Below are 9859 nucleotides of genomic sequence, written 5' to 3'. Positions count from 1 at the left end.
GAGTGATGTGGGCAGCTGGAGCAGTGGTGCAAGCCGGCTGTAAAGGGAGTTGTACCTGAGGGATGTCGGGACGTAGCTCAACCTAGAGGAGGGCGGCGGGAGGAGGCAACTGCCCACGTCGCGGCAGTGAGCAATGGACGAAGGCAACCTCACCACCTTTGTGAGAGAGAACGGCGGGGACCCCTGATCGGGACATGCCGACAGTGCATTTTCCCCGTCGGCGACGGCGACCGCATCTACACTAAGCATCCACCCCTTCCCCCGGCGGACATGATCCGCCGAGATGTTAGAGATGTGGCCACAGTCATTTTGTGCGAGAGAGTGTGAAGACTGAAGAGAGCAACCCCAGCAAGCAACCGTGTAGGCTCGTCCTGCCTATGTATATAGTGGAGCGGTTTCCTTTTCTCTCCATATGAACCTATTTATATTGCGTACGTGCCACTGAAGAAAAAACTTTATTTATAAATGACGCGGCACTTACTACTCGTTCTCCTATAAACCTTGCGCTTGGCATCTCCAAAATATTAACCTTGCGATTGGCTCTTCGCCTCTTCGGGAAGTCGAGCAATAATGGTACTGCAGTATATATCGTTCCGGCTATATGAGACCGAATGAATTGCTGCACGTCCACCACGTGGGCGAGGGTCGAGGGGCGAGGGAGAGTGTGTACTATTACGTCTGTTTCAATATGGACTACATACGGAGCAAAATGAGTGAATCTACACTCTAAAATACGTCTATATACATCAGTGTTTGGAGTATGTACTAGTAGTTCATATTGAAATCTACTAAAGGACATATATTCCAAACAATATGATAATCTCTCTAACCAAGGTAGGGACGAGGAGTAAACGGAGGGAGTGGTAAAATTTTCTCCTCGTCCTGCGAGCCACCGCGCGCATGGGCGAGGGAGTGGGCGTAAGGCGTACTAGTAAGCAAGCTTCACCTCATCCCGTGGGCGGGGGAGACGGCGTACTAAGCAAGCTTCTCCTCATTCTGCGAGTTGATGGGACACATCAAAAGTACTCCAGTGTATAGAGCCTTGCCTCTAAGGTAGGCCCCACATGGTTTGCCTCTTTTTTAACATAACACGTCAAGTCGCAATTTGTTTGTTCACCCGTGGTAGACGATCCTCCATCAAGTGGACAACTAGTACACGTGTCAAATTACCACGTGGGCTGCCTTTTCATACAGAAATGAGCTCCACCGAGTACCCGCGCGGGTGTGGTTGGGAAAGAGACAGGAGTACGTGCGTCGTGCGCGCACCTCTTCTCTTCGTGCACGTCCCCCACCTACGTGTGTGTGTGAGAGAGAGATACAAACCTAGACAGATGGTGTGTGCGTTCGTGAGTGTTTTTTGTTTGGAGGGGGTGATTTCGTGAATGTATTTGTGGGAATATGTGTCGATGGCATCTCAAATAAATTTTTGCATGCAATGTGTGTGAAATAGAGGCATATCCATATCATATAGAGAGGGCCAGAGGGGGCGATCCACGAGAAGAGAGGGAGGGGTCATAGATATCGATAGAGTCGAAGAGAGGATCAAGTGGGTGGGTGCGAGATGGATGAAGAGAGCCATCGAAATTGTGTGTGTGCAAGTCAAAGATATAGGGCGACTGACCTACCAAAACGTCAGAGGGCACAGGGCAGGTTTGTGTGTGGCGGGGAGACATGACTAGAGCGCTCGATGTATCGGTGTGTGTGTTTGGGGTGGGGGAGGGGGAGGCAGAGGCCTAACTAAAGAGGTAGAACGACTCGTATATGTGTTGAGAAGGAGAGACCCAGCTATGTCTTGAGGGAGATGGGTCGACATCCATACATAACTGAAGGACGGGAAATAGATTGGGAGAGGGAGAGAGAGAGGAGAGAGAGAGGGAGGGAGAGGGGTAGAGTGCTGGATGGGTGATGGAGTTGCTTCTTGAAGATGGTGGGAGAGGCCTACTAGACAAACTGAGGGTAGAACTGAAATATTATCAATAAGAGTGGGGATGTGTTTCTGTGTGTGCCTGTGCGTGATAGATCTGTCGGGACGCATGCATGGATGATGAAGGGGAACCATGTGTTTGCTAAGCAAACCTAACTAGATCGGTAGATCAATTGTTGTTTGTAGGAGGAAGGGAGAGACATAACTAATGAGGTAGATCGATCGACACGTGGGGAAAACGAGTTATAAGGACCTAGCTAGCTATATGTATAGCGGGAGATCGGTCAGTGTACATCCATTTGTTAGAGGAAAATAAGGCCCAGCGAGACGGATAGACAGAGAGAATGGAGCTAGGAGGTGGTGCGAGAGGCCGAGCTACTAGCTAGATAGGGGGGAGGAGTGTGCGGTTGTGAGATCGATGAAAAGAGGGGCGAGAGTTTACACGTGTGTGGGACCATATGAGAGACACGAGGTATGGACATAGAAAGGAGGAGATGGAAGGTGCGTGTGTACGTATGTTGTAGGCAGACGCTGGAGAGGTTTATCGATCGGTGTGTGTCGGAAAGGAGTTGTGGAGACTATGGGAGAACGACCTAAAGAAAAAAATGAATGTGCGCAATGGATAGAATGCTGAGGGAGGCACTACAAAAAAAATACACTTCCGTGATGATACATGTTTGTCACAGTAGGTCACGTTTTCTGTCATGCATGTACATCCATGACAAATTTATGACAGAATCAAGATAGTCATACCTGTGCTGTCGTAGAAGTGTTCTATGACATTACCAAAATTGTCATCATGGGTGTCCACTTCCATGACGATAAATCGCGCGTCACAGAAGTGCTTTCGTCAAGGGTGACCGACACGTGGCATCCACTCTAACGGAATGCCGTTAAGCTATCGGGTCCGGTTTTGGATCCGATAACCCGTTAACAGCCCGGACCAATGGGGATTTTCCACGTGTAAAATTTTGATTGGCTGACGGAAACATGTGTCAGCTCCGCGTTGGCACAGGTGTCACTCATCCAATGGGCGAGATGCGCCTATGATATGCTGACACATGGACCGGCCCAAAAGTGGCCCATAAAGTTAAGGGACAATTGCATTTTTACCCCTAGTTGGTTCCTACCCACGGGTTTTGCCCTTACTTTTTCCGTTATGGTCCCTCGAATGTCCTTTGACCGTTTGACCAAAACTTTGAAAATTCATAACTAATTCATATGAACTTAGAAAAATGAAAATAAGATATCAAAATGTTCAGATAAACATTACCTTTATGTGCATATCATTTACATTTAGGACAAAAGCAGCCTTTAAACTACCTGAGGTAATTATTGTTATTAACATTATTAAAAATAAAAAGGTATAAACAATATTTTTTTCATGAATAAAAATTACATGCAAATGTAGGTGATGTTTTCTGAACATCCAGATATCTTATTTGCATTTTTCTGAGTTCGTATCATCTTGTTAAGAATGTTCTAACGACTTTGACAATTATTTGGAAACTTCATGACAAGTTGATACGAACTCAGAAAATGCAAATAAGATATTAGGATGTTCAGAAAACATAACCTACATTTGCATGTAATTTTTATTCATGAAAAAAAAATGTTTATACCTTTTTATTTTTAATAATGTTAATAACATTAATTACCTCAGGTAGTTTAAAGGGTGCTTTTTTCCTGAATGCAAATGATATGCACATAAAGGTAATGTTTATCTGAACATTTTGATATCTTATTTGCATTTTTCTGAGTTCATATGAATTAGTTATGAATTTTCAAAGTTTGGTCAAACGGTCAAAGGGCATTCGAGGGACCTTGACGGAAAAAGTAAGGGCAAAACTGAGCAAGCTCGAAAAGTAAGGGCAAAACCCGTGGGTAGGAACCAACTAGGGGTAAAAATGCAATTGTCCCTAAAGTTAAATGGGCCGGCCCAACTAAAGGCCCACAAGATTTTGCGGTCCATAATGGGCCAGCCCAGCAAAAGGCCCACGAGATTTTTTGTATCATAATGGGTCGGCCCAGCTAAAGGCCCACGAGATTTTGCGGGCCATAATGGGCCGGCCCAGCTAAAGGCCCATGAGATTTTGCGGACCATAATGGGCCGGCCCAGATAAAGGCCCAACATCCTCAGTTAAGGCCCGTACGACTAGTGTCAAATTGGCCCGTCAACGGCCTGTCCTAAACTTGTCATCATCGCAGCCCATGATCACTTCTGGCCCGTTAACAGTCCGCTAAGTATATGGGCCAAATTACGGCCCGGTGTATTTCCGGCCTGTTAAAGGTCCTACTTCATTTGGGCCCATTTACAGGCCATTGAAACTTTCAGCCCATAAATGACCGTGAAGGAATTGAGTCATATTCGGCCATCTCTGACATTCGGCCTGTTAGCGGCCCACTATAGATTTGGACCACTTTCGGCCAGTTGTGATTTTCTGCCTGTTAACGTCGGGCGAAATCCATGGGCCATATGTGGCCCAACGTCACATCGGTCCCATTAATGGCCCATATAAAAATGACGATAATCTAGCCCAACCGAACTTCCGGCCTGTTAAAGGCCTGTGTATTAGGTCGGCGCATTTACGGCCCGTCCGAATTTCGGCCTGTGAAAGATCCGCATCGTAAATGGGCCCAATCTCACTTTCGGTCTTTTAAAGGCCCATGTTTTTATGGGCTCGAGACATTTACGCTTGTAAACGGCCTATTGTTACTGAGGGCCCAAATTATGTTTAGGCCTGTTAAAGGCCCACTATGGGCACAGGCCTACCAGAAAAAATATGAAATCTTATGCTGATTTAGGCCCAGATATTTTTAGTGGGCTACATGCAAATTTCGGCCCATAATCGTTTTTAGCCCAATTGGAATGGGCCCGACGAATGTTGCCATGTTGGGCTCCTACGAAGCTTTCGGTCGAATACATTACTAAGATAAACCTACACTATACAAAAATAGCGTCGTAATTATTGCAGCCTTTGGCAGCAGCATAAATGTTGTATCACAACAAAAGGCCTGTTGGCATAAAGTTTACAGTCCTTGCAGATAAAAGCACCATCAGATGTATAGAAGCACAGATCATTTGACCTGAGTGCTAATGTTTCAGGCTGTAGAATCTGATGGAGCAGCACGATCTTCACCTTTTTTCCACCATTGCTCTTGAACAACGAAGCGAATGTCTGATAGTCTGGTTTCAAAACCATTCATATCTTGACGACATTTGTCAACCACTATTCTTGTTTCCAAAACGACGTCCATTAGGGATTGGACTTGTGTCTAGAGCACAGATATATCACTCTGTCTAGCAGGAAGATTTTGTTCAGTAGGCGATTTGGACGAGGTTACCTTGACAACCAACCCAGAATTACGCAGGAAGGTGCTTTTTGCACTGTTAGTGGAGAGATACTGACGCACTGCAGCAAGAGGTGACATTGTGCCTGTGGTAGCCTCGTCACCTTCAGGTGGTTGTGGTTGTTCAATCATTTTTTCCATAGCTTCCTGAAAGTTTGAACTTGTTGATTAGTGTACCAGATAAGTTACTAATGAGACAAAAACAAACAAAGTAGGTTACACGTTTATACATAACTTATTTTGGTGAACTACTGTAATACATTAGCATGTATTGTAGTGCCAACTACATAATAAAATCACTTTCGGAACATATGTCCATGTAGCATGCCTACTGTATTGTCTATTTCCTCACATACGTTGAAATCTAAGGATAAAGAGACATGGTTTAAAGTACGATGAACATAGTATGACATCATTCATATCATGGGCAAACAGATATAAAACAAACAGGCTATTTTATCATTGTATGCGCACGTGAACATAACAACTAGAATACAGATCAAGACCAAAAGAATGTCCTTCATCTCTTTTAAACCATGTAAGGTGAAAGGATACGTTAAGACAACTGTGTATAAAAGTGAACAGAGTAACTGACATTGGCTGCAAACCAAGTAGTTAAATGAACACATCACAGTACCAATCAGTTCAAAGGCAGGAGGAGTAAGGACTTACAACAACGGCTTGAACTGGTGTGCTCATGCCCTTCATCTTGCTGGTGTGGCAATCCTTGAAGATTTGCACTGCATTCGGTTCAGGTTCTTTTTGGTCCACACAGGCTTTCCTCTAGTTTTGGAACAAGTCAATATAGATACGATAATATGGCACAGAAAAAAGAAGGAAGTAGCAGCTATTTACAAGAGCCTCGCGGTGTGCAATATAGCTATGAGATCCTGTTGTCTGTTGGAATTTCACTTTAGAACGGTTGGTCTTGTTCTTCAAACAGTTAGCCTAGAAGAAGATACACTTGTAAGGCACATACATAAATACAAGTTCAATATGTGGTCTTATCAAATACATATAGCCTACCTGATACTTTGGATCAGACCAGTGTTTAATGAGGGTTGTCCAGTCTTCATCTGTAATATATTCCACTGGAGATGTTTGGGCGATTTCATTGTTAGCCTTGCCTTCAAAGTGAGATTTTCTACGGTGGTACCGGTACTGTCGCTGAGCAGACTGAAAAACATGAGTGCATGCTTGTTTAGTTGCATCATCTTTCAGATCCAACTTGAACCTCATCTGTTGAAAAAAGAATGTGAGTCTTATTAGGAGGAAGCTAGAAAGTATGGGACAGAGCAAGACAATATTACTAATTGCGATGAATAACATTACTTACGGATAAATGGTCAAGGAAGGTGTTAAACTGGGTATTGTCTTTCTCATTCCCGTACTGGATCCATGTTGGGAGGATATGTGCATGACACCTAACGGCAACGGCTGCCTCTGATACTAACTTGGCTGACTCTGTAGCATCACGTGGCCTTTTTAAACCTGCCTCAAAATGGATCTCCATTCCTCCTCCTTTAGATTTTGTTAATCTGTCAAGCATTATCCCTGATGTCTGTTTCTGCTTGCGTCGTGGTGCTAGTTCAACAACGAATATGGAAAGTGTTAGTGTACATCAAAATGTGAGAGTAAATATAAAGGAGCATGCAACTGCAACTTGACTCGGTCAGGTACCGTCTTGGTGTTGATGCTCATGAGGTTCATCTGATCTTGCCAAGTCCTGTTGTGTCAGCAGTGCTTCGGAAGTAGTGTTCGGTGTGAAGGCAGCTTGGGAACTGGCCAGTTCCGGAGCAAACGAACGAGTAACTCGTTGAGATGCTGGTACAGTTGAAGCGGATGCTGTAGCTGGTGGAGCAGGTGATACTGTGTTTGTAGATTTAGCCGGTGGACGTGGACCTTCTACTGCACTATAAGTACCAGCAGAATCTGGACGGCCGATCCTTTTCTGTTTCACCCGATGAGTAACACCACTCCTTACTATATTATTTTCCTTGCTCTTTTTTGACTTTGCCATGTCAAGCCGTACCCACAACACAAAAGAGTAAAATCGCTCTTCAGAACTCATTGATGCGTGATACAGACAAGCAATACTTTGATGTAAGACAACCGTATGAGGATGGAATATGTAAGGAAAATAGGACGGCATGACATATTCACAGCTACGATGTGTAAACTAAGCAGAAGGATTTTCAAGAAAATAGAAGTGATGCAAGCTAGACACCATATGAAAGATGCAACCAATATTACTCTGCCAAGGTAAAAGTGTCGTGTCATAAGTGGCAATTCGAAAAATTAGAAGCAGTACAACGTAGAAATCAATGCAAGATGCAACTACTATCAAACTGCCATGTTAAAAGTGTACAATCATGAGTGACTGATGCGGGATACACAACAGCAGTACTTTGATGTAAGAACATGGTATGATAGATGGATGCAGTGTATTCTAGACACAGAACGCCATGTCATATGCACATGTATAACGTCTGAACTCAGCAGGTGCAATTTAATCAAAATAGAGGAAATACAGGCTAGACAACATATGCAACATGAAACCAATTATCACACTGTCAACTTGGAGCAAGCACCTGCGATGGAGTTGTTGGAAATATGCCCTAGAGGCAATAATAAATAGGTTATTATTATATTTCCTTGTTCATGATAATCGTTTATTATCCATGCTAGAATTGTATTGATAGGAAACTCAGATACATGTGTGGATACATAGACAACACCATGTCCCTAGTAAGCCTCTAGGAGACTAGCTCGTTGATCAATAGATGGTTACGGTTTCCTGACCATGGACATTGGATGTCGTTGATAACGGGATCACATCATTAGGAGAATGATGTGATGGACGAGACCCAATCCTAAGCCTAGCACAAGATCGTGTAGTTCGTTTGCTCAGAGCTTTTCTAATGTCAAGTATCAGTTCCTTAGACCATGAGATTGTGCAACTCCCGGATACCGTAGGAATGCTTTGGGTGTACCAAATGTCACAATGTAACTGGGTGACTATAAAGGTGCACTACAGGTATCTCCGAAAGTGTCTGTTGGGTTGGCACGAATCGAGACTGGGATTTGTCACTCCGTGTAAACGGAGAGGTATCTCTGGGCCCACTCGGTAGGACATCATCATAATGTGCACAATGTGACCAAGGAGTTGATCACGGGATGATGTGAGTTACGGAACGAGTAAAGAGACTTGCCGGTAACGAGATTGAACAAGGTATCGGGATACCGACGATCGAATCTCGAGCAAGTAACATACCGATAGACAAAGGGAATTGAATACGGGATTGATTGAATCCCCGACATCGTGGTTCATCCGATGAGATCATCGTGGAACATGTGGGAGCCAACATGGGTATCCAGATCCCGCTGTTGGTTATCGACCGGGAAACGTCTCGGTCATGTTTGCATGGTTCCCGAACCCGTAGGGTCTACACACTTAAGTTTCGATGACGCTAGGGTTCTAGGGAAAGTATGTACGTGGTTACTGAATGTTGCTCGGAGTCCCGGATGAGATCCCGAACGTCACGAGGAGTTCCGGAATGGTCCGGAGGTAAAGATTTATATATGGGAAGTCCTGTTTTGGTCACCGGAAAGGTTTCGGGTGATATCGGTAATGTACCGGGACCACCGGGAGGGTCCCGGGGGTCCACCAAGTGGGGCCACCAGCCCCAGAAGGCTGCGTGGGCCAAGTGTGGGAGGGGACCAGCCCCCTCCCCCCCTTATATATAGTTGAGGTTTGGGGCTGCCCATAGACATGAGAACGTCTCTCTTTCGGCGCAGCCCTACCCCTCTCCCTCCTCCTCCTCTCCCGCGGTGCTTGGCGAAGCCCTGCGGGATTGCCACGCTCCTCCACCACCACCACGCCATCGTGCTGCTGCTGGACGGAGTCTTCCCCAACCTCTCCCTCTCTCCTTGCTGGATCAAGGCATGGGAGACATCACCGGGCTGCATGTGTGTTGAACGCGGAGGCACCGTTCTTCGGTGCTTAGATCGGAATCAACCGCGATCTGAATCGCTACGAGTATGACTCCTTCATCCGCGTTCTTGCAACGCTTCCGCATCGCGATCTACAAGGGTATGTAGATGCACTCCCCTTCCCCTCGTTGCTAGATTACTCCATAGATTGATCTTGGTGATGCGTAGAAAATTTTGAATTTCTGCTACGTTCCCCAACAGGAGTACGGGAGATGAACTCATCATGTAGACTTGGGACTTCAACTTCATTAGCAGTAGCAGTGGCAAATCTAGAGAGTCTCTGTTTGCGTCGGTGCGGAGGACCACCAACATCCCCTAACTTACTCGTTTCCTTCATATTTTCTGATATTGCCTTATGAAGTCAAAACCACAAGAAGATGAATAAAATTAGCTCTGCATAACTGGTTGATGCATGATACAGACGAATACTACTTTGATGTAAGGCAAGCGCAGGATAGGAGGATGGAATATATACACAAAAAGACAACGTTTCATATTCACACGTACAATAAGAGGATGGAATATGTATGAAAAACAGTAAGCTGAAGGCATTTCAACAAAATTAGAAGAAATGAAGGCTACGCACCATAT

This window comes from Aegilops tauschii, chromosome 4 (genome assembly GCF_002575655.3).
Source record: "Aegilops tauschii subsp. strangulata cultivar AL8/78 chromosome 4, Aet v6.0, whole genome shotgun sequence".
NCBI lineage: Eukaryota > Viridiplantae > Streptophyta > Magnoliopsida > Poales > Poaceae > Aegilops > Aegilops tauschii.
This window is presented reverse-complemented; position numbering follows the sequence as displayed.